Source organism: Miniopterus schreibersii (assembly GCF_964146895.1).
Source record: "Miniopterus schreibersii genome assembly, chromosome: 14".
NCBI classification, from domain to species: Eukaryota; Metazoa; Chordata; class Mammalia; order Chiroptera; family Miniopteridae; genus Miniopterus; species Miniopterus schreibersii.
The window spans coordinates 47451806-47473640 of record NC_138114.1 but is presented as its reverse complement, the minus strand read 5'-3'; the positions used below and the strand labels follow the sequence as shown (position 1 = coordinate 47473640).

The following is a 21835-nucleotide window of genomic DNA, read 5'->3' as shown; positions in this document are numbered from 1 at the left end:
CTAGAAGGCTGTCTTCAAGGTCAAGGGGACCATCTGGGACTGAAATGAGAGATTCACTGACAGGTGGGAAGGGCCGAGTGAGACAGAGCTCACTGGGAGACTGATGGCCTCTGGTCCCCTTGTTTGAATCTCCTCCCCTTATTTTTACTGTTCTTCATTTAATTTTTAAAAGATGAAATGCAACTTTTACTAACATGAAAATATTAGTAAAACAAACTGTAATGAGAAGTTATAATAAAAGATAACCTATAAAAGATTTTTCAATATAGTAAAAAATGGAAGTCCTCCAAGGGTCAAGAGAAGACCCTCTGTTGAATGATGCCAACAAGTAACCTAGGGTGTTAAAGCAAAAAATCAGAGGGATTCTTTTTTGGAGAAACTTATAGAGGGTCAGGTAAAGGTCCAGTCAAGACTAGCAGAGGGCTTGGTCCAAAGGGTCTCCGGCTCTCCTTGCCATTTGGTTTCAGCCACAGGTGTGCATCTGAGGCTGGAAATACCCAGAGAGGTTGCATTCAGGTGCTTTCCCTGAAAGCCAAGCAGATAAGCAAAGCTCAACTGAAACTGTAATCAGCCCTTGCCCTCTCTCCCCAAGTTCCTCTGCTCCAGGCTGGGGTTAATCAAGTCCACCTGAAACCACTCAAACACAGGCAAGACCCTCCACGTGTCCAATGGGTGGGGTGTGTTGTCTTTTCTGACTACTGCCGAACCCCCACCACGGCCTTGGTCTAAGGTTAGGGGGCAAAACAAAAAGTGGGTGATAGAAGGAATTGCGGAATGTTACCTAGAAGGCCAGGCTCAAGTTCAATGCCTATGAACATTTATTTTACTTCTGTTCCCTTTGACACAATTCCACAGAGGTCACGTGTATCAAAACACGGGAGCCTTTTTCCTCCCAAGTGGACGGCATGCTGAGGATGTTTTCTGGAAGCAAGATGGGGTAAGTCTGTCCTCTGAGCTCCAACTCCCAGCAAAGCTGAAAATGACAAAGTGACGTGTTGGAATTCAAGCTCGCAGATCCCACATGTACTAGTTACTAGTAGATAACGTTGGAAGGATTGTGGCTTCAAAGTACATGTTTTGGAAATTATGTAAATAAGTATATTTATACAGTGGATTATGAAAACCTTTTAAAAACAAACTTGGGGGGTTACATCACAGACCTTCAGACTCCAAAATCGTTGTTATGCTCTATTATGTCAACTTCCAGGCACCAGCATGAGGTCTTTAAAAAAAATATTGCCTTGCAGTGAAATAATGAGAGAAAACCACACACACACTGACAAGGTTAATGAGCCCTCTCTCCAGACTACTACACTGCATACTTTAAGAGATGGAAAAAGAATATCTCTCAGCGAAGGGAAATTACAAACTATGAAGAAATAAAAATAAAAAATTAGAAACAAGCCCTAACAGAAATGAGCTGAAACTCTATAAAAAGGGAAGAACATTAAGTATTTACTTTTTTCTACTTCAGTGAACTTTGTGGGACAAGGGACGGAATAATTTAATCCTTGGGGGGGAAAATGTGTTTTCATCTTCAGAGCACTTTCATTTGAAGAAAGTAGCTCCGTGAGGTGAAAACAAAAGGTTCTAGGCCGATGAGGACTCATTGCGATTTTAAAGAAATGATGTTTTTTAATCTGCTAGGTCACATCTTCATGATACCCTGGGAGGTATAGCTGAGTGCTTTTAATGTTTTTCTTTTGTCCATAATAATCATCACTTTAATCTTTCATTATCTAATTTCCCTATGGGAATCATCACCTCTTTTTTTTAAATAGTTCTTTAAACTAGTGGTCATGGAGACTCTATAAGATATAGAAAGCCAGATCTCAGAACATATTGGCTAGAAAATAGCAAATTGCAGGTTAACACCTACACTATGATGCCTGTAACATTTTAGAAGTAACAGACACTGTCCCATGATGTGTCTATATGCCCATATAGCGTGCAGGCATCAAACCTCGCGAAGGATGCTTGCTAAACTCATGACGGAGGCTGCCTCTGGAGAGGGAGGGGGGCGATGCTCCTGGGCAGGAAACCGAGGAGCTTCAACTTTATCTTTATGTCTAAAAGATCTTGAACTATGGCCAAATGTCAACATTAACTGATTCTAGTAGGCGGTGGTATGTAGATATCCGTTTCTGCTTATTTATACTTTTCTATTCTTTCAAATTTCTGTTTAATAAAATGTAAACTTTGAAGAGAAAGAAAACCCCGTTGAGCTCAATGGATGTGCCAACCATGAATGAAGCAGCTGTTATTATTGGGGGAAACAAACAGGATCTTTGTGTAAGGTCCTTCTGTTGAACTCTTGGATGAGAAAGCGTCGAACTCTCCCAAACAGAAACCTGCTGGTGCTGCTGTTGATACCTCCTGGGTGTCACCCCACGGGCCAGATTTCCCCTTTTCTTGCTCTGGTACACTCTCCTCTCTGGAATCCCTCCTCCCCATGTTTTCTGCATAAAATCATAGTAAAAAATATTTTACTGCACTTCCAGCTAAGATTGGGGGCTACAGACTAACTACAGGGAGGTATTACAAGTAAGGATCTACTACCCTACTTGGTCAATTCACCCTGACTCGGTTGAACTTACTAATCGGGTTTTTATTCTGACCGCAGGTCCCCCTCTCCGGCTCCCGCCTGCAGTCTCAGCTGCAGTCTCAGCCTCAGTTCTCCTGGTCACGGCCCAGGTGAGTACTTCCCTCCGGTGAGATCTCCTGATCTACTCCTGGGGATTTACTTGCTTTCGCTTCCCCGGGTTCTGAGCCGTGTCTGCGAGGACAGACCCTCTGGGCGACCGCCCCTGATTCTGGAAGGGTCTGTCCTCAGCTGGTTCATGCATTTACCCTCATTTGGTCGGTTTTCCAGCCCTGTGATCTGAAGCTCCCCATCCTATTTCATGGGTGGCTGGCAGAGTGATTTTTCAAACCTTCCTATATCCCAGGGGAGATTGACAATAAAACAACAAACATGCCGGAATTTTCAAAAGTACAGACCTTTCTGTAGAGAAAAAGAAAAATAGAAATACAGAGGAATAGATACCTGAGGCTATCGGGTGGCTATGAAGCTCAGTTTTAATTTCTTTAAAACAGTTACTTTTCCCGCCTGCTTTTTTGGTTGGGCTTGTCCCAGATTCTAATGGTGTGGTGTGATCAAAAGAGTGTAGAGGGCGTGTAGCCACTGGAACCCAACTGGCCTGATTCAGAGTCTCCTCGCTGAGACTCTGGGTCTCAGTCCCTCCATAGGGAGCATGAAAATAATAATACTGACATTTTTCTTGAAATACAATTTTTTTTTTAAAGTTTCTACTCCTCACAAACTACCAAAACTCAGCACCCAGAATCTACCCACTGACCCAGCAAGAATAATCACAATCTGATGCTGTTCTGATGGGACAGGGGCATGCAAATTACCTGACTGGGACCTCAGCTCAGTTGCTCTGGGAAACTTCTTTTGAAATGAATGATCCAAGCATGAGATTGGTGTTTGGACTGGACGGCTGCTCAGGTCCTTTCAACGCCGGCGTTCCATGATCGTAGGAATAGAAATTGTTTTCTAGAAGGAAAGTAACGTGTCAAGTTAAATTTGCACCCATTTATACAGTCACCAGACTCGACAGAGTTCCAGTTAGTTTACTGACTTGTTTAAGGAAAGAAAAAACAAACCAGGTCTTGCAGCCACGGGGGTTGGACTGCTTCATGGAAAAACTTATCTGTAGCACGACAGGCTGAAGAAGGAATTTAGGAGGCCTCTGTGTACGGTCCTCTCCCAGGGGCACTTGTCTTCTCTCCTTCGAAGTCTGGTGCTGGCTGTTAGGTTCACGAAGTATTTTTTCCTAGGAGATGTTGGGAATCCTTTCTGCGGCATCAGGGCAGGTGCATTTTGGGGGGTGAGGGTGGGGGGAAGGCTGTCATTATTTGGATTCCTAAAGTAAAACCCTGGGAACTGTATCATCCCAGAGAATGCATTTTTGAAATAACATCTAAGGAGCGAGTAGGTAACGAGAAGACAATTCTTACTTGCAACAAAAAGTCCTACGCGTGGCCACAGCCACTGCATTGCTTATTAGATAGTTCCAAGATGTTCAAATGAGGTTAAAAAGGGGAACAACTAGATGCCAGAGAGAAAATCCCGACCGATATTAGGCTGACGTCGTGATTTCCCCTAGAAAATCACGGCCTTTTCAATGATTTTTAACCAAGAAAATAGTAGCTCACTTTGTGTGGTCAGCGTGTGGGTGAAACATGATTACACAAAGAATTTGAGCAATTGCACTGCGTTCTGCGCATTTTAACACTTGGTTGCATAGAACATACTTCCCTTTCATTATTGTTTTGAGCGCAATCAGACCAACTTTTTGGAAACGTTTTTGTACATTAGCATTCAGCACAGCCTATAGATGGGCTTTAATAGTCACTTAACCATCCGCTTTGCCGGGGGGACTGTCAATCAGCCAGCGCTCTGCTCCCTCCCCCCAGGTAGTTGGTAATGATGGGGACTCCAGTGTACCAGGTACAGCTACTTAAAGGTCTTCAGCTCCACTGAATTCAATAGGCCACTGTGTCCTAGGGTTCTGTGGATGTAGAAGTTTGAGTTTCCCTCAATTGGGGGAAGTCATAGAAAAATACTGTGGGGGTTAAGACCATGGAAATGAGTTACACGCTACATAGGGTACAGCTCAGAAGGAAAAGCATATATCCCATCGTGCATGACGGGGGAAAAAGGGTCATGGCCTGGAAAGAGAAGCTACTAAGGTGAAAAATGTGATCTTCCATCGACGTGTGCAGATGGATCCTCGGATCTTGCACATCAGGACATTGAGGCACGTGTTGACCAGGGAGAATGGGGCCACTGAGTAAACAAACCTTCCCTCCCCAACTCCAGGGCGATTGGAGAGTTACACTCTTGACCAAAACCCAAGCTGCCACCACCCGCCTGACAAGGCCTGGCGAGAATCAGAGAGCCTGGTGGGGTGGGGGTGGGGCGGAGGTGCTCCCACTTCCCTCGTGTCCTAGGTGGAGGACAGTCTGGAGTCTTTCACGGGAGTGGGTAAGAGGGGTCTCTGAAGGAGAGTGCTAGGGTTCCTAAAAGCTACTTCCCAGCTCTGTGTCCAGGGGCAAGTTATTTGACCCCTCAGCCTCAGTTTCCTCATCAGTAAAATGTGATAATACAGTGTTGGTCTCTCAGTGTTGTCTCGGATCAAGTGACACAATCCGTAAGAGAATTTAGGATAGTGCTAAATAAAATAAGAAATGCGAAGAGAAACTAGCTGTCTTTTCAAAGCAGTCTCCTGTTATTTGGCATTCCTGAGATATCCTAGTTTTCCAATTTCTCTTCTAGGATAGGCCCCCAAATGAGCATAGTGATAGTGGTTAATATGAACAGGTTGTCCACAGGGGTGCAGTTTCCCGGGGGTGAGAACTGCTTCTGTTCAGGCCGCCGCTCCCCATTTCCTTGCGATTCGCCACAGACTCTGCCCCCTCTTCCTCAGCGGAGGCGCAGTAATGAGTTTGGATGCAATTAACATCTCCTGCTGTCACTTGCTTTCCCTATTGCTTACGGTTTTCTCTTGTCTAATGACTACAAGTCTGGGGCTCCTATTTTTAACACACATTTAAGTCCTGACAGGTGACAGCTCTTGGGCTATAATCATTCATTAAGGAATTGGATTCTCAGCAGGTAGCTGTGAAAAGCGGAAGGGAGACTGACTTATTAGGGAAGGTCACCCGACAGTAGTGACGATTTTGACATAGCTGGAACATGGTCTAACAGAGAGGAACAGAAAATGCCCGGTCAACACCAGAGCTCTCAGTCACGGGAACTAAGAGCCGTAAGTTATGCAACAGGCAGACGGAGGGAGCAGGGGCAGTGCCAGGAGTCGCTTCGATCTGCCTGCTCCCTGCTCTGGGCCCGCGCGGCCTTCCTGGAAGTGGGTGAATTCACCCTGCTATTTCTGGCAGGGGCTCTGGTTCTCAGGCTCCTTGGTCTACCAGTGCCACTTCTAAAGTAAGAAATATGTTGTCTGCCTGTTACCCAGTCCTCAGCACCACACACGCTCTTGCAGTGACGTACGGGAAAGTCCTGTACAAACTGGACCACAAACTAAAACTATACAGAAGAGAACCTAATCTTTGCATCACTATTTTTGGGCACCTCACCTGGCTTGAAGCTGATGTACCATCTTTTCCTAGAATGAGGGGGGTATCAATATGCATGACACACACACATCACACATATGCAGGCAGATGCATGGATATGTAGTAATACTGGAACATATGCCCTAGTTACCTGTTATCACGTAATGTAGGAATTGCCTATAAAGAAGAGATGTTTATCCCTGAAGATATAGGAAATACTGTCATTTGAAAAAAGCCTAAGGAAAACCATAGAAATTATTTGTCCCCTCCCTACTGTTCTTTTCTTACTTCTATTTTATTTTTATTACTGGTGTTAGAAAGTTTTCACTTTTAACTTCTCCTTAGAGGTAGGCCAACAGTTCCCACATCGCCGTGTCTGGCCCTACCCTGAACCACAAATCTATTTTCTAAGACGCTCAGTAGACATCTGTCTCTGGTTGTCCACATCAGAGTCCAGAACCTCAAACCTCACGTCTAACTCTGTGTGCTTGAACTTCCCCCCAACAAGACCTGCTACTAGTATTGTCTTCCTTTCTGCATTTTATGGGCTTCTCTCATCACCTTGACCCATTCAGTAGTCCCCCCTCCACCTCTTCCATTCTCCCAGCAGCTCTTCCTCTCTGTTCTTGGGGAGCGTGCGTGATAGGACTTGAATCCGACTCGGTTCTTTTACTTAAAACCTTCCACGGCTCTCTCTGCCCTTGAGAATGAACTCCAGAATTCTCGGTAAGATGTACAAACTCCTTCCCGTCTCGCTTTTGCTGTTTATCAGGAACCTGGTCCCACTGGGCTCGCCTTGGCAGCCTTCGGCTCCAGCTATGCAAATGTCCTTGCTGTCTTTGAAATCCAGCCTAGCCGTTCTTGCCTTCGTGCCTTCGGAACGTTCTCTCCTCTGCTTGGAATGCCCTTTTCATCTCCGCAAACACTGCTCACTGACCAAGTTCCAGCTCACTTGATACCTTGTGGGTGACGCTTTCCCCGACTGCCCCAGCCTGCTTTAGAATCTGTTCCCTCGTTGGGGACCTCATGGCGAAACCTGCGTAATTCAACCAGAGACCTCCATTGGCTGCTCCCTCCACCAGGCTGTGAGCTGCCTGGGGGCCAGGATTGGCAACTGTGTGTTTCCATTACCTAAGGCAGGCTCTAGCTTCTACTTGGAGTAGAGTGTTTTCTGGATAGAAAAATATAAATTAATCGATTAACTCTGATCTCTTGAGTTTGCCTTCAAGGAGTGCTTAAACTTTCATAAACTCACCCGTGGTTTAAAAAGTAAGGTAGTGACAGTTAATCACAGCTAGAAAAAAAAAAAATCTTAGCTACTATACCCCGTTCAACCATCAGCCTTTGTAAATTTAACATTTGCGGTTAAGAGATGGAAAATGCCTCTCCCAAACTTACTTGGGGCAGAGTGCTTTAGAACCCAGGCTGGTCCCCATCCGTAGTTCAGGGGCCTTTTTTTTCTGATGCCTTCATCGGAAGCATCCAGAACAGGAATTATACGCAATACTCTCGTGCCATGGGTTTAACCTGCCATATGGGTGTGGGTAACTCTACAGATCAAACCGCTAGTTTATATAAATAAATTCTGAAACAAAAACTGTTGTACTTGACCCCTAGGCAGTGAATCAGGTTGAAAGGGAGCAGCTAAAAAATGTCAACAGCTCTGCCCATGAGGGGTGTTGGAAGTCACAGGAAAGGAGAAGTCAGTAGTAAGAAAGACGTTTTAGGCTTGGTCATGTTCAGAGCATCGAACTAAACTCTGAGCTGCCTTTTTAAACCGTGTGACCAGCTGGCACAGGCTCTGGATCCAACAGCATCCTGAGAGCCACACCCAGGTCCTCCCAGAAGACAAGAGATAAGTGAAGACAAAACAGTTCCGTCTTTGTCCAGCCTTGAAAAAGAAATCGAATTGGAATCTGAGAGCATGAATTTATTCATTTCAAAAATTGGCAGAATAGGTATTGAGTGCTAAGCCCTGTTGCCCCCATTTTACAGATTAGGAAGTGAGGCCTGAAGAGGTAAATAATTGGTCTAGGGTCACAGATCAAGTGACAGGAAACCTAGAACCCAGGTCTGACAGCATTGTAACCACCCTAGTCTGCTGCTTTGTTCATAATGGTAAAAAACACTTGGGACTTTTGATTGTGGCTGAATTAATTAGCCTATGCCAGAAGAAACGGAACCCGGTCTAACTGGGGGTGGTGGGAAGGGTTTTCTGGAATGCAAAGAGGAAGAGCTGGTTCCAGCTCCAGCTGAGATCTAGGGGCAAGTTCTTAGTGGGCCTTGTGGTGAGACTTTGGGCAAAAAGACAGGATTGATTGGGCACAGGCACTGGACTGTGTGCTTGACATGCGGCCACGGCACCTCTGAGAACTACCACCCCTCCATCAAACATGGCAGAACTCTTCAGATCTGGAACTGAGACAACTGTGTCAACGTGACTTAGTTGTTTGTTCCAGGAACCCTTCCCTAGGGAACAAGAAGACTGTAAACCAATAAATAACTGCACAGTTTGCTTCAGAAAATTCCTGGAGCTCAATTTACCTGAGGCAACAGGCAAACAGCTTGCGAGCTCAACAAGCTGACTCGTCAAGACTTGCTTCCAGCCCCTTGCCCTGCTGGACCCACCGATCCTACACGATGCTGCTACACACTCTGCCCCAGCTCAGTCAGCTCTGCCTTGAAAGAGCTGCCACAAATCACGTGTGACCAGACCTTAAAGCCCTATAAATATCCACTTTGACTTCCCCTTCGAAGACACTAAGTAAGTTCTAGCAAATATGGCTTTGCTGTGTCAAGTGCTCTAGTGACCTTTTGGGGAGTACGGCACTAGGACCCATTTCATTGGTGTGGAAACTGAGGTTGAGAGGCCAAGCAACTGCCCTTAAGTAACACAGACAGTAAATCTGGCAGAACTACACTCAAATCTGGATGTTCTCTTGCCAACAGCAGGTTACCATGGTAGCCTTAGCTTCCTTAGCTGTAAAAGGAGGGAATCGCATTGGCTCATGAAGACTAAGATTCTTTCTTGCTTGTTTATAACTTCGATAAAAATAAATTTAACTATTTTTGAAGCCAGAATAAATTTTCTTCCTTTCTTCCCTAAATTTTCTTCCACTTCTGCTGAAATATTTCCTTGATTTGTGTTTTGTGTGTTTTTGTCTCTCTAAATAAATTGCAAGCCTAGTAGGAAAAAACCCCACTCCATCAGATATTTTTATTGTGGTAAAAGACATAAAATTAACCATTTTAGCCATTTTAAACTGCACGATTCACTCATTCAAAAAGATTGTGTGTGATCTTCACCTCTCCGGTTCCAGAACAGTGTCATCACCCCCAAAGAAAGCCCCATATCCATTACGCTTTCTCCATTGCCCCCTTCCTGTCCCTTGGCAACAATAGTCTCTATTCTGTCTCTATGGATTTGCCTATTCTGGATATTTGATTTAAATTAGATCATGTAATTAATGTGTGCCTTTCATGCCTGTTTTTCCCTCCTTAGCATCATGTTTTCAACGCCCCTTCAGATTTTCTGTTTTGTCTGTTCAGGTGTATCTTTGACAATGAACCAGCCAAACCCATGAATTATTATAATTGAGAGTGCCTCCTTCCCGGAGAGGAGAAGTGGTCTTCAAGGGTGACAATGGGAAGGGAAACCCTCCACATCCCATGGCCACTTGACTTAAGGAGAGCTCTCCATCACTCTCCCCAGGCCCTGGGCTGAGCCGGATAGATAGGTGTGTGCAGGAAGGGCGAGGGACCAGCCATTCGGCTTCGTGGTGTCTTTGTTGGCCTAACACACACACACACACACCCACACCCACACCCACACCCACACCCACACACACCCACACCCACACCCACCCACCCAGGTATGTGAAGCCAGTGTGGCGGCTGTCAGATGAAGCCTAGTGACAGGGTGAGATATCAGCTGGGATGCACCTGCCCTAGGACACACACACACACACACACACACACACACACACACACACGTATGTGAAGCCAGTGTGGCGGCTGTCAGATGAAGCCTAGTGACAGGGTGAGATAGCAGCTGGGATGCACCTGCCCTGGGACGGCTCATGTCCAATGTCCCCAGGCTGAGCGGAGGGCGGCTGGGGGCAGCTTTCCTGGGCGTGCCCAGGGAGCAGCTCTGCCTCCTAACCCCTCACGCAGACAGAAGGCAGTCTCCAAGGCGGCCTGGGGCGGGCGTGCCCCGCGGCTAGTGCTGAGCCCCCGAGCTGCTGGGACTGGAAAGGACGCCCCCGAGGAGCACGGAAGGAAGGTCCCCTGCAGCGCTCCCAGAGTCCTCTCCCCAGGCTCCTAAAACTGGCAAAGAAAGTTAAGGGTGCGCCTAATACTGGCCAATCTAACTCACGGTTTTGGTACCAGGGACTGACACCCGTCTTTTCTCCAGTGACAGCGCCTTCGCTTCCTTTCCCAGTCTGTCCAGTTGAAAACTGATGCTTCGTGCATCGACTAGTAGGACATTTGTGTCTTTTCCTCAGAGGATTTCTTTTTCAGCCCCCCTCCCCCTGCCAACCCCAGGTTATATATAATATGGGATGTAAAAATACCAAAAAAAGTCATCATGTTTCCTCTTCTCAACTTTTAAGGTAAAGACAAAGGGCCGCACTGAGTTCAGAAATGCTTATCATATAAATATTGCATAGAAAATCATAGGTTGAGATAAATGTCGCCAAAGCCTCTGAGACGTATGACCACAGACCGTTTATGAGGCCACTTAAATACAGCAGCTCTCCAGGGTACTAAGAGCGCTGTGAAATGATAAAATGTTAGCTTTTAAAAAATAGATGGCAGCGTCTAAGGCAGGACGGCTGAACCAGGGGATAGCTGTCATAATCCCCTGAAAATGACTGTGACTTTCATAGGTGTGCCTCTTTCTGGAGTGAAGACAACAGAGTATCTTCCTTGTCTTTTTTTCTCTGTTTTCTTTTGTAATCTTAAGGCAGAGATTGTCAACCTTTTTTGTCTCATACACACATAAACTAATTACTAAAATTCCGCGGCACACCATAATATATATATATATATATATATATATATATATATATATATATACATATATTTTACTGATCTGACAAAAAGCATAGGTGTAATTTTCATTCATTCGCACCGAACAGCTATTGTTGTGTTGGCTGCTGTCACTTTTTAATTTGATGATCTAAGGGAAAAGAGGTTAGTGCCCCTAAGTGGTCAGGTATTGTATGTTTTAAACATTCTTGCTGCACATGGGTTGAAAATCGCTGTACTAAGGGGCTGGCAACCCAAGGATAAGAAGATTCTTTGCTCTAAGAGGTGAATGACAGTAGTGACTTTAAAGGTTTGTTGCAATCCTGAGGTTCTCTAAAATCAGCCATGTATTAATCAAGGGTATTTTCTTAGCTGATATATTGCCTCTGACAAGCAGAAGATTGGTAGTTATTGGCTCTTGTTGACTGTTTCCAAAAAATTGCCCACCAATTACTATCATGTCTGTGGCCCATTCTTAATGTCAGCATGAGACTTAGTTATTTCACAATCTCCTTGCAATTGCCACTGACTTAAACAGTGTTTATTCCCCATTTTAAAAGTACGTATTGAATAATACTATAAATTGAGTTACCATATTTGGTAGGCTTAAATATGTTTAATTTAAACAGTAGATGACATTCTGCGAAGGAACATTCTGCCATACGGGTCCACAGTTTCTCCTTCTCGACTCCCAAATCCAGAAAGCTCTGAAGACAGAGATTTTCCATAACCCCTTTCAGAGTAAATGTGACCTGACACGAACTCATTTGGCAGCAAAACCTTATCTGAACTGGTGTGAGGCTATTTATAGTCTTTTATCCACTTAGTATGAATAATCATATACTTCACTACAGATGCATGAATATTTGATTATGAAATGCTGACCTGAACCCTGCTAGGGGGTTACATCATATATATGTACCATACTGCCTTTCTAAACCCCCCCAAAATACATCTGGCCCCACAGGGCCTCCGATAAGAGGTTGTGGACCTGTACCATATATTTTGCATATCTATGTATATACACATATATGTATAATATAAAATATTTACTTTGACATTTTCAATATGTGGGTTTGTATGTCTGTGTGGTCACTCTTAAAATACTGCATCTCTCCAAACTAGACTGAGATACAGTGAGTTATTTCTGATCTCTGATAAATGTACTTTTTTTTTTTTTTTTTGGACTGAATTTTTTTTTTTTATAATTTTTATTTTTGTTTAAAGTATTACAGATGTCCCTTTTTCTCCCCAATGACCCTTCCCCCCCCCCTTTCCTTCCCCCTCCCCAGTCACTCTCCCCACCATTGTCCGTGTCCTTGGGTTGTGCATATATGCATATAAATTCTTTGGTTACTCTCTCCCCCTCCACCCCCTCTCCCCCCTCCCTCTGACATTTTGTCAGTCTCAACTATGCTTCCATGTCATTGAATCTATTCTGCTCATCAGTTTATTAAGTTCTTTAAAAAGGACTTGTTCACTCTGTCTCTACTAATGCTTTGCAAGTACAGGCGGAGGAAACGTAAGGAAGAGTAGCTGCCTGATATGGAGGACTGGGTCTATCTTGTTCTATATTCTATGGGGCCCAGTGCATTGTATGTAAAATAAATGAATAAAGTCATACATTGCTTTGCTTTATAGTAAAACAACAATAGAATAATTACATTGGTTGGAAACGAAAGGTCTAAGAGCCTAATCATCTTTTTTTGTCACAATTGCTCACAATTGTCATTTAAGCGTGCTGTGAGCCTAGGCCCTCCGAGCCATCACACCATCATCATCTCTCTCCCCTAGGCAAACACGATTCAACCCTTAGACGTCCATCCAGAGTTTCAGCCCAGGGTGACCCAAGAGAGAGGCATTTTCAGAGGCATTCTTAGCTCAGATGTTTCTGCAATATGGGTCAGGAACATACACTTAGAGTTCAAGTTCATCTGATATGTACATCCGAGAAAGGAAGTCTGAATGGCTGGTTGGATATATTTAATGTATTTAAGGAAAACGACCATATCACTAAGTGACATAGAAATGATGCTGTTTCTGTAAGCAAGATTCACAGAATCAAATACCTGGGTCCCCATAATGTAGAGACAGAACCAGGAGCTCTTCCATGGGGAATATACTTTAATTTCAGTGTTGTCGGGAAGGCACCAACATCTCCCCACTCCTACCCTCCATTAGCTCAGAAATATTGGATGAAAACAGAGACACGCTGTCCTCCTAAGGAGGCAGCCAGATCGGCAGGACTTGGCTGTGACGTGCTCAGGTGTCTTGACTTCTCATAGTAAGAATGCATCTGTGGGGGATGGGGGCAGCGGCTATGGTGATAGAAAAAGGAGAGACCGGGAGACAAATGTTGGCAGTGCCCATCCAAGCCCCCCCTAGGGAAGAAAGGAGAGTAAGTCTGAAAGTCAGCAGACTTCCAGTATTCCGGCTCGTGGGAGAAAAGGGTGCACTGGTAAATGGTAGGCTGATGCCTTTACTGTCCAATTTTGCAAAGAACCTTCCCTTGTTCTGACCTGCCCTATGCTCACTAAGCAACCTTTTGATTATAATGATCTTCCCTGGGTATAGCGAGAGAATATCTGATCTTGGGACAACTGTGTTGTAATTATTAAATTGGCTTTCTGATGTTACTCATCAGGCTCCGGAGCTGACCCAGGAAAATGCATTCTTACCAAGTAGGTTTCTGGGTGTTTCAGGCCAAAGGCCCCTTGTGCCTCCCAGGGAGGTCTCCTCATGTCAGCCTCTGCATTGCTCCCCACCATCCCAGTCCGAAGCCTCAACACTGAGTTTCTTGCAAACAGTAATTCCGCTATGGTAAGAAAAATGTTCTAGCTTGCATTGTATTTCTATCGTATGGCACTGGTCTAGAGTCCTTACTTTTGGCCCATGTGTCTGGCAGTCAGCAACACCTGCTTCATTCTTTGTCACTTTTCAAGTGTGGATGTGTGATCTCCCTGCCAGAGTGTGAGTGCCGCTGGGACAGGCTCAGAGTCCTAGGAAAGCTGTTTCCCATGCGACACACTCAGTACAGAGTACCGCCAACCTTTTAAGAACAGCTGAGCGATGAATCACAACTTAAAGACGAATCCCAGGCAGCCTCCAAATAGTTAAGCTCTCCAGTGACTTCGGAGCACATCTAATGTGAAAAAATTTTACTTTTGTCCGTATAGATATATGAACACTCAAAAGATTTGAGGAGGGTTGTAAGCATTTGTCCTTTGGGGAGGGAGTTCTATTGGTTGCCTGGTTTGAAAAAAATTTATATTGTCTATTTTTTCCTGTACTTGCAAGGGTGCTTTCTGCAATACCGTAAGGACTTTACTAATCTTCGTGTTACACTTACACTTTGTACAATATTTTTTTAGATCTTTAGAGTTTTGTGGCTCTGGGGATATTGAAAAAAATTAGCAGCACAATTCTGTAAGGTTGGCACGTTGTCCCCACCAGGCCAGGAGCCATGCTGACCACTGGACTGTGCTGTTTTGTCTTAGTCTCCATGGAGGAGGTATTGCTATAACTGGGGTGATTCCCACTTGAACAAAAGAAAGAAAGGATTTGAAGTTGTTTATATGAGTAAATGGGACTAGTGCACACCAAGCAGAGGAGGGGGTCACTGTTTCTCATAAATATCATTGGGAGGATTTTTATAGAGAGACTAGTGTCAGTCAACAGTTTTCAAATTCCACTGAGATCAATCATGAGTCTGTAAAAATTAATACACAGAAATCTCATTTAAAATGGAGCCAGGAAGCTAGAAGAGAACTCTCAGGCACCGTGACTCAACACGCCCCAGCAGGAAGAGATGTACCGGGCACCTCCGACAGGAAGTGACAGTGCTTTGCCACCTTAGCCCAGTACCAGCCAATGAAAAGTCACTATACTTCCAACTTTCAGTTTCCTCCATTGACTCTTTGTTTGCAACAGCCCTTCCCAAGTCCATGAAAGAGCAATCCTCTCCTTTGTTTCTCTGGCCTTGCATGTGGTTTAGACCACATGCCCCCAATTGCAATTCTTTGTTGTTCCTGAATAAACCCATTTTTCTGGAGAAATATCTGGCTATTTGTTTAACCTCAACAAGTCCAAACAGCAAGGGGAACTTGCGTTAGCTGTCAAGGAAACGTCTGCTGATAACATGAGCTATTAAATAGTAGACCAGGCCTTTAAATCTCATATTGAATCTCGTCAGTTTCCGTGGTCTGCACTGATCTAGGTCAGAGGTTTTCAACTGGTCTGCCATGGCACATTGGTGGGCCAAAAGGGGCACACGGAAGTGCCAAAAGAATTTTTAAAACATGCAATACCTAACTATTTAGTCAGGGGCATTGACCTCTTTTCCAAATTGTCAAACAAACAAAAATGACAACAGCCAACACAACAATAGCTGTCCAGTGTGAATCAAAATTCTACCTATTTTTTTTCTGTCAGATCAGCAAAAATCATATTTTTTGTTGTGCTGAGAATTTTAGTAATTAGATTATGTGTGCCATGAGATGAAAAAGGTTGAAAATTGCTGATCTAGGTATATAGCCTTGCTTAGGATACGGGTATTGTTTACTAGACATATCAAGATCCTTCCCATGCTGGAGATTCTGGAATTTTTCTGAGTGACTCAGTTTTACTCAGGAATGCCTATTTTAAGAAAGAAAACAAAACCCACATTATTTCAGAATTGATCACAGAATCATTTAAGCACAAGGAATACTAAAATGTAAAATTTAATGGCTTTATAAAAATCCCTGGGGTGCAGAAAAGTCACTGGAACATCTAATAATGTTTACTCTTTAAAAGCATTTTAAAATAGGGACCCTTAAGATAGCAGGTGAGTTCCTGTAGTTAATATAACAGATACTTTAAGTCGGTAAAATTTCCGCAGATTTGTCACTGTTTCTTAAGTTGGGAACAAAGAAACCCAATACCCTGCAAGCTATAAAAGAGAGGTAAGCAAAAATACAAACTCCCATTGCCCTCAGCACTTTTCATCTCTGAAATGCAATTCCAAGAAAAAGAGAACACTCTGGATAGTTGCTTTTAGCATTCACAATCAATGCAAAATTGTAGAGTTGAGTAACTTTCTAAATTGACTTACTCCGAAGTGGCTGTGGGTTAAGAATCATTAAACAAGCACTTTTGCTTAGCATATAACAAACAGGTCTTTTAATCCAATGTTGGGGAAGATTATTTTATTTATTCAGCTGTGGTTTCTGTGGAATTTTAAGTGTAATAAAAAGGGGCTGTTTGTTTGGATGCATGGAGTATTATATATATTTTTGCTATTTTTTGGTGGTTCTTTTCACTTAAAGATGGTGGGTGGAGTTGCAAGGAAAGGGGCAGAAAGGTAAGGAGGCAGTATTCCAAATGATAGACTTTGCAAAGCAATAAACTCCTATCTATCTATTAGCATCTCACAGGGTTTTCCACAGTCCTGATCCAGCTCTGTGGGAAGTGAATCTGAGTAGCAGGGAAACCGACTGATTTCCTCAAGGTCATTGGACACAGCGGCAAACACGCCCAGAGCCGAGCGGTCCGTCTTTGGTCTCTGGCCATCTGCTCGCACAAGTTTTCTGCTCTCCTAGAGTTTTACCCACAATTCCCACAATCAGCTGGCCTAATGACTAGGAAAACTCATTTACAAATAGTTAAAGGTGGAACAGCTCATGCTATCTCTGCAATCAGGACACTGAAAGACTGACAAGGTCATGCAGTTAAGAACTGAAAAATTAAGAGAAACAAAAATAAAGTCTGTTAAGATAGCCCTACACTCCAAATATTAAATTCAATGTGAAAACCTCTTATGGAAAAAGTACAAACAATAGTTTAAAATTTTTTCTACTCCTAATTATTAGCAATACTGAAATTCTCAGGAAGAAATCCAAACTTCAGACATTTAAAATGCATCCTGGTTAGGTTTTGTGTGATCAGCAGGAAGAAAACAGTGTGGTACTGCTAATTAACAGCTCTGAGCTAGCGATGGGGAAAGCGGAAAGAAGGAATTGTGAGCTTTGAGAGATGTGGAAAATCAGAGCTTTAGGAAACCGTTCATGAGAAATTAATGCTGCTGTGAAGACAATGGATGTTTTTCTGGATGTTTCTGGTTCATTCAAGAAGAACTGAAGACGTGCCCAAGAGAAGAGCTAGTGAGGGTCCAAGTCAAGGACTCGCTTCAGGTACAGAAGGTGTAACGTAGAAATATGCTCAGAGGGAATCTTTGCCCAACATTCAAGTGAAGGCCAAGGGTTAAGATGTGGACAGTCACTTCCAGCGCTTTCTTGGGCGATGCTAAGATGACTGCAAAGATCACGCAGTCTCCTCCTTGGGGCTGCTGGTTTTCCAGTCTCGTACGAAAGCAGCCGGGTTTGGAAACCTAGTCACTGCTCCATCAAGTGATCAGATCTTATTGATTTAGAAACTCTCCCCCTCCTCCCTCAAACAGGTAAAAAGACTATTGATGAGGAAAATGAAATCCACAAAGTATTTATTTATAGTATTAATACTTCTTTGATTACACGATAAGAGCTATTTAGTAGAGATCCTTTAGAGCAGGGTAAAAGGGGGGATTTCAGGAGAGGTGTATTTCTCAGGAAGTAGTTCAATGGAGTTTGCTTAAAAATTATTGCAATGGAGCAATACAATTTGGGACCTACTGAATCACAAATTAGAAGATGTGGGAGCAATATTCTAGATGGAAATTTAATGTGGAGGGGGTGTGTGAAGGGGAAGAAAGAGAAATTAATTTAATTCTACTTGCTGATGTGACTGTAGCACAACTATTTTTAGGTATAATCCAAACAGTGCATATCTTCTCCATTTTGATTAGTAGCAAATTGGCAGGAAGTCAAAAGAATTAGTATTTCTCAGCACATCATGCCAGAAACGTACAAATAAAACTCAATTATCTGTGCCAATGTGTTTAATTTGAATTACTGCTAAGGTTTTCATTTATTTTTTTCTTTCCAAAGAACGAACGGGTCCAGCTTTGTTAAAAAAAAATTTTTTTTAAGCCTTTCTCTAATGGCAGCAAAAGTTAATAGAATACCTTTGCTTTAGCCCCTTGGTGAGAAGCTCTTGCTAAAAAAAAACTTAAATGTGAATATCATCCTGATACTTTGGGTGCAGAATTTCCGCCCGGCAATTTTACACGTTGCCAGAGGAAGTCGGCACATTCAACAAAATGCAAAATTAAAATAAGCTAGGAGAACGTGCTTAACAAGGAAAGGTTTCACAATAGCCACTTAGAAGTTGTTAATAATTCCAGTTCCAAAGAAAGCAGGGACTGAAAAAATAAACTCCAAGTTCACCAAGGGAAGAAGCCACCTGTGATACCAATCATACATTTTACATTGTAGGGAGAATTTATAGATGCTGCAGTATCTTGTTACACGTTAGAGAACTTCATCGTCTGTGACCTGAACATTTCCAAGGTAGCCAATCAATGAGTCTTGATCACACTGAAGTTCACTGTTTTTAGTGTTAATGACTTCAGGACTTTGTCACACACAAACCCGTGGGGTAAGGTGGGTTCTCTGCATATTTGTAGCCCTCTACCTGTCACTTCTGTTGTGCATTGTTTTACCAGATTAAGTGGGATTGGCAGTTTCTTCCACTGCTTTAGCTAATGGGACAGCCAGCCCAGCTTCCCATATTTCCACTATAAACGAATGCCTCTTTAGCAACAGCAAAAAGCAGTTTTCATGGGTAGCTGGAATCACTAGCACAGTTCTGTTTTTGAATCCTTATAATCCTTAGAGAATTCGGGGATCACGGAAAAATCTTTTTCCATTTCCTACAAATAAATGTAAACTGGTCCCCGGATTATTGTGGCCTCTTCTAATTCCCTAAAGAGCTTAGAGCTGTCTACTAGGCAGTTAAGTTATATATATTTGCTATTAAAGTTTAAAGGACTTTTCAGAATTTTAAGACCTGAGGTCCGATGGGCCTGTATGTATGCTTCGGGGCTGGGAAATTTCCTTTTTATTTAAATGTAAAGACATCTATACACAATAAGCAGATAGTAAGGGAACGGAGAACGTGAAGTTTTAACCTGGTACTTCAGTATTCTTCAGATGAAACTTTAGACATTTAACCTATTAATTGTGTAGTATAATTTAAAATAAAGAGGGAAAAAGCCCCTAATAAAAGACATCTTACATGCTCACGGTGGGGGTAGGAAGGAGAGAAATGATTGTATTTAGTACCTAGGGGAAAGGATAGTGAGATTTCATCCTGAAATTGAGTCTACAGTCTCCAAAATTAGTTTCTTTAAGTATTTAGATTGGTGTTTTCAAAGTTTTGCCACCCCGCCCCCCACATTTTTATTTTTTTTCTGGAGAAAGGGGTTAAACTTCATAGCAGCTTGTGTGGGAACCACTACTGTTCCCGCAACCTTCTGCTGGTCTCTACAGCACCTACATCACTGACCTTCACCTACATCACGGACCTTCCTCCGAAGACTGTCTCCTGGTCTTTGCAACAGCCCAGTGCAAAAAAAAAAAAACGATCAGAGCTGGCTTTCCTTAGTGGAGAGTCATTTGCTCATGTTAAGGCTCAGGACGAGCCCACACTTGGTCTTCTTCACTTTGGTTTCTTTACTGCATGACCATGAAATGAAGAGCCGGTTTGAAAATACAAAGATAAACCCTTAAGTCAACGTATTCTGGAGAATGTAGAACGAATCCCAGGTTAAAATGTCACTCTACTTCCCTTAGGTGCTAATTTTATGAAAACCATCCTATCCGTTGGGTGTCATAATTTTGTCAGGAAGTTTACAAATTTCACATTTGCTTTTTAACCTGTGACCTGCCCACCCAGAACTTCTGCTGAAACGGTCTATTTCATTACACAAGAGAAAAAAAATATTTACTGAACAGCTCTCTTATAAATTTCTGCTTAACCGTGGAAACACGCTTCGTTCTAAACAGCCACTGGAGAAATGTGCACACGCCCATCATCTGTGGGCTGTGATTTTCTAATGGAAAACAAAAAGTCGTGGAAGCCACTTACCGGATTCCAAGTAGGCAGAGTGTTCGACGAGTTAGTCTTCTTTCCTGCGTTTCTGTGCCAAGTGGCAGCCCAGTTACTTGGCTTGACGGTCACTTTTCTTCAGAAGGATACACAATTCCAAATGTTACTTCTTAAGGCAGGGCAGCCGCGGGGTCTTGAGAACACCTCCGAGGAGTCTAGAATACCTTCAAGCCGGTTGTGAACCCTTAGGGCGAGTCTGCAGCTCTCAGTAGGTGATGCCTTATTTGGTTTAGAGGCATTTTGCTATCTTACTGAGTCATGAAAAGCTATTAAAAGAGCTCTCTGGGAAACCTGTATTTTGCACAAAGCAAACTGTCTTTTCCACGATCACTGACCCCTTACAGACACACGGTACATAGCCTTCATTGTGCTTCATTGGTATTTATTGCACATGGACCAATTCCTCACACAGTAGTTAGTTGCACCAGAGTATAAATACTTCGTAAAACACACAGAGGAAATAGAATTTATACACAAGTGCTCAATTTTACCAGCAGATTCACGTGGGCACTTGGACATAAAAAAATAATTAAAAAATCCTCAAGGTTATTATATTTATAATATGGATACAGTTACAGTACCATGATAAAAGAGTATAAAAAGGTATTTTTCCCCCAATATATCATTAGCTCAATAAAATAATAGACAACAGAAGTAGAGTTTGAATTTTATTTTAGTTTTTAAGATCTTCCCTCCCTCCCCATTAAAAAATACTTAATTTCTTTTTGTGCAAGGAACACCTCTGTGGACTTTACAATTCCTAACACTGTGCAAAAAATGGCATTTGGAACTACCCCTTTTTTGTTGTTGTTTTTGTTTTTACCCACATGTGCAGTAATCTGAATTGTTTCCTCTTTTTATTTTTTTTCCCCCCTGTTCTGTCTTCAATGGACAGAGTCACATGTCACAGAGGCTCTCAGTGCCTGGTCCTTCCAACTAATATTGATACATAAATAAGCTGTTTAATATAAACAAGTCTTTCTATCTTGCTGTGCAATGTGCACAGAGTGAGGTAGAAACCCCTCCGCCTGACCACCTGGGCGCCGGGGGCAGCAGGCTCGCCCCGCAGAGGGAAGGCTGAAGCCTGCTGCGGGAATAGCTTACAACGTTCTCAGACGCGGTTTCTGCGTCCTTCCGTTCTTTCCCTTTGCTTTAAGCACAGGAGAAATCATTTCAGGAATTAGGCAGAAATTTCTCTGGAAAGCAAAAGGATACGGGCCCTGACACACTGTCCTGCCCCCTCGCCCCCCGGCTGACGGCTCCTGCTCCAGGAAGGGGGTGGAAGCCAAGGGGCTCGGCTTTTGACCCCCTAATGCGGCTCCCTTCCCCTACCCGGTCCTTGCAGAAAGTGTCACCTGGGAAAATAATTAAAAAAACCTAACGATGCATCGCACAGACGCACGCACACAAGCAGGAAAAGGAACCCGAGAACCATCCGCAAGCCACTCTCCCACCCCTCCCCAAACTTTCCTTTCTGCGCAACGGCCCGCGCGGCTGCGCTGTCCGTCTGGGGTGAGCCCGACGAGGTCTGGGGGCTCGGCGGTCACCCGCTGCAGGTCTGGAGTAAACACGCACTTCCTTCCCCGGGAAGCCCCGCGGGGGCGCCCGGGCTGCCCGCGCCCCGGCGGCGGCGCGCCCC

The 21835-nt window shown here is 43.5% G+C and overlaps 1 long non-coding RNA gene across 1 annotated transcript; it reads right to left on the bottom strand.

The window, feature by feature from the left end:
• Window positions 1-781: 781 nt before the first annotated feature.
• LOC308566911 lies at window positions 782-21825 on the bottom strand. Its single transcript, XR_014000239.1, has 3 exons — window positions 20176-21825; window positions 3418-3559; window positions 782-973 (listed from the first exon to the last, which is right to left on the bottom strand). It is a non-coding gene; the product is annotated as an uncharacterized lncRNA (long non-coding RNA).
• Window positions 21826-21835: the final 10 nt, after the last annotated feature.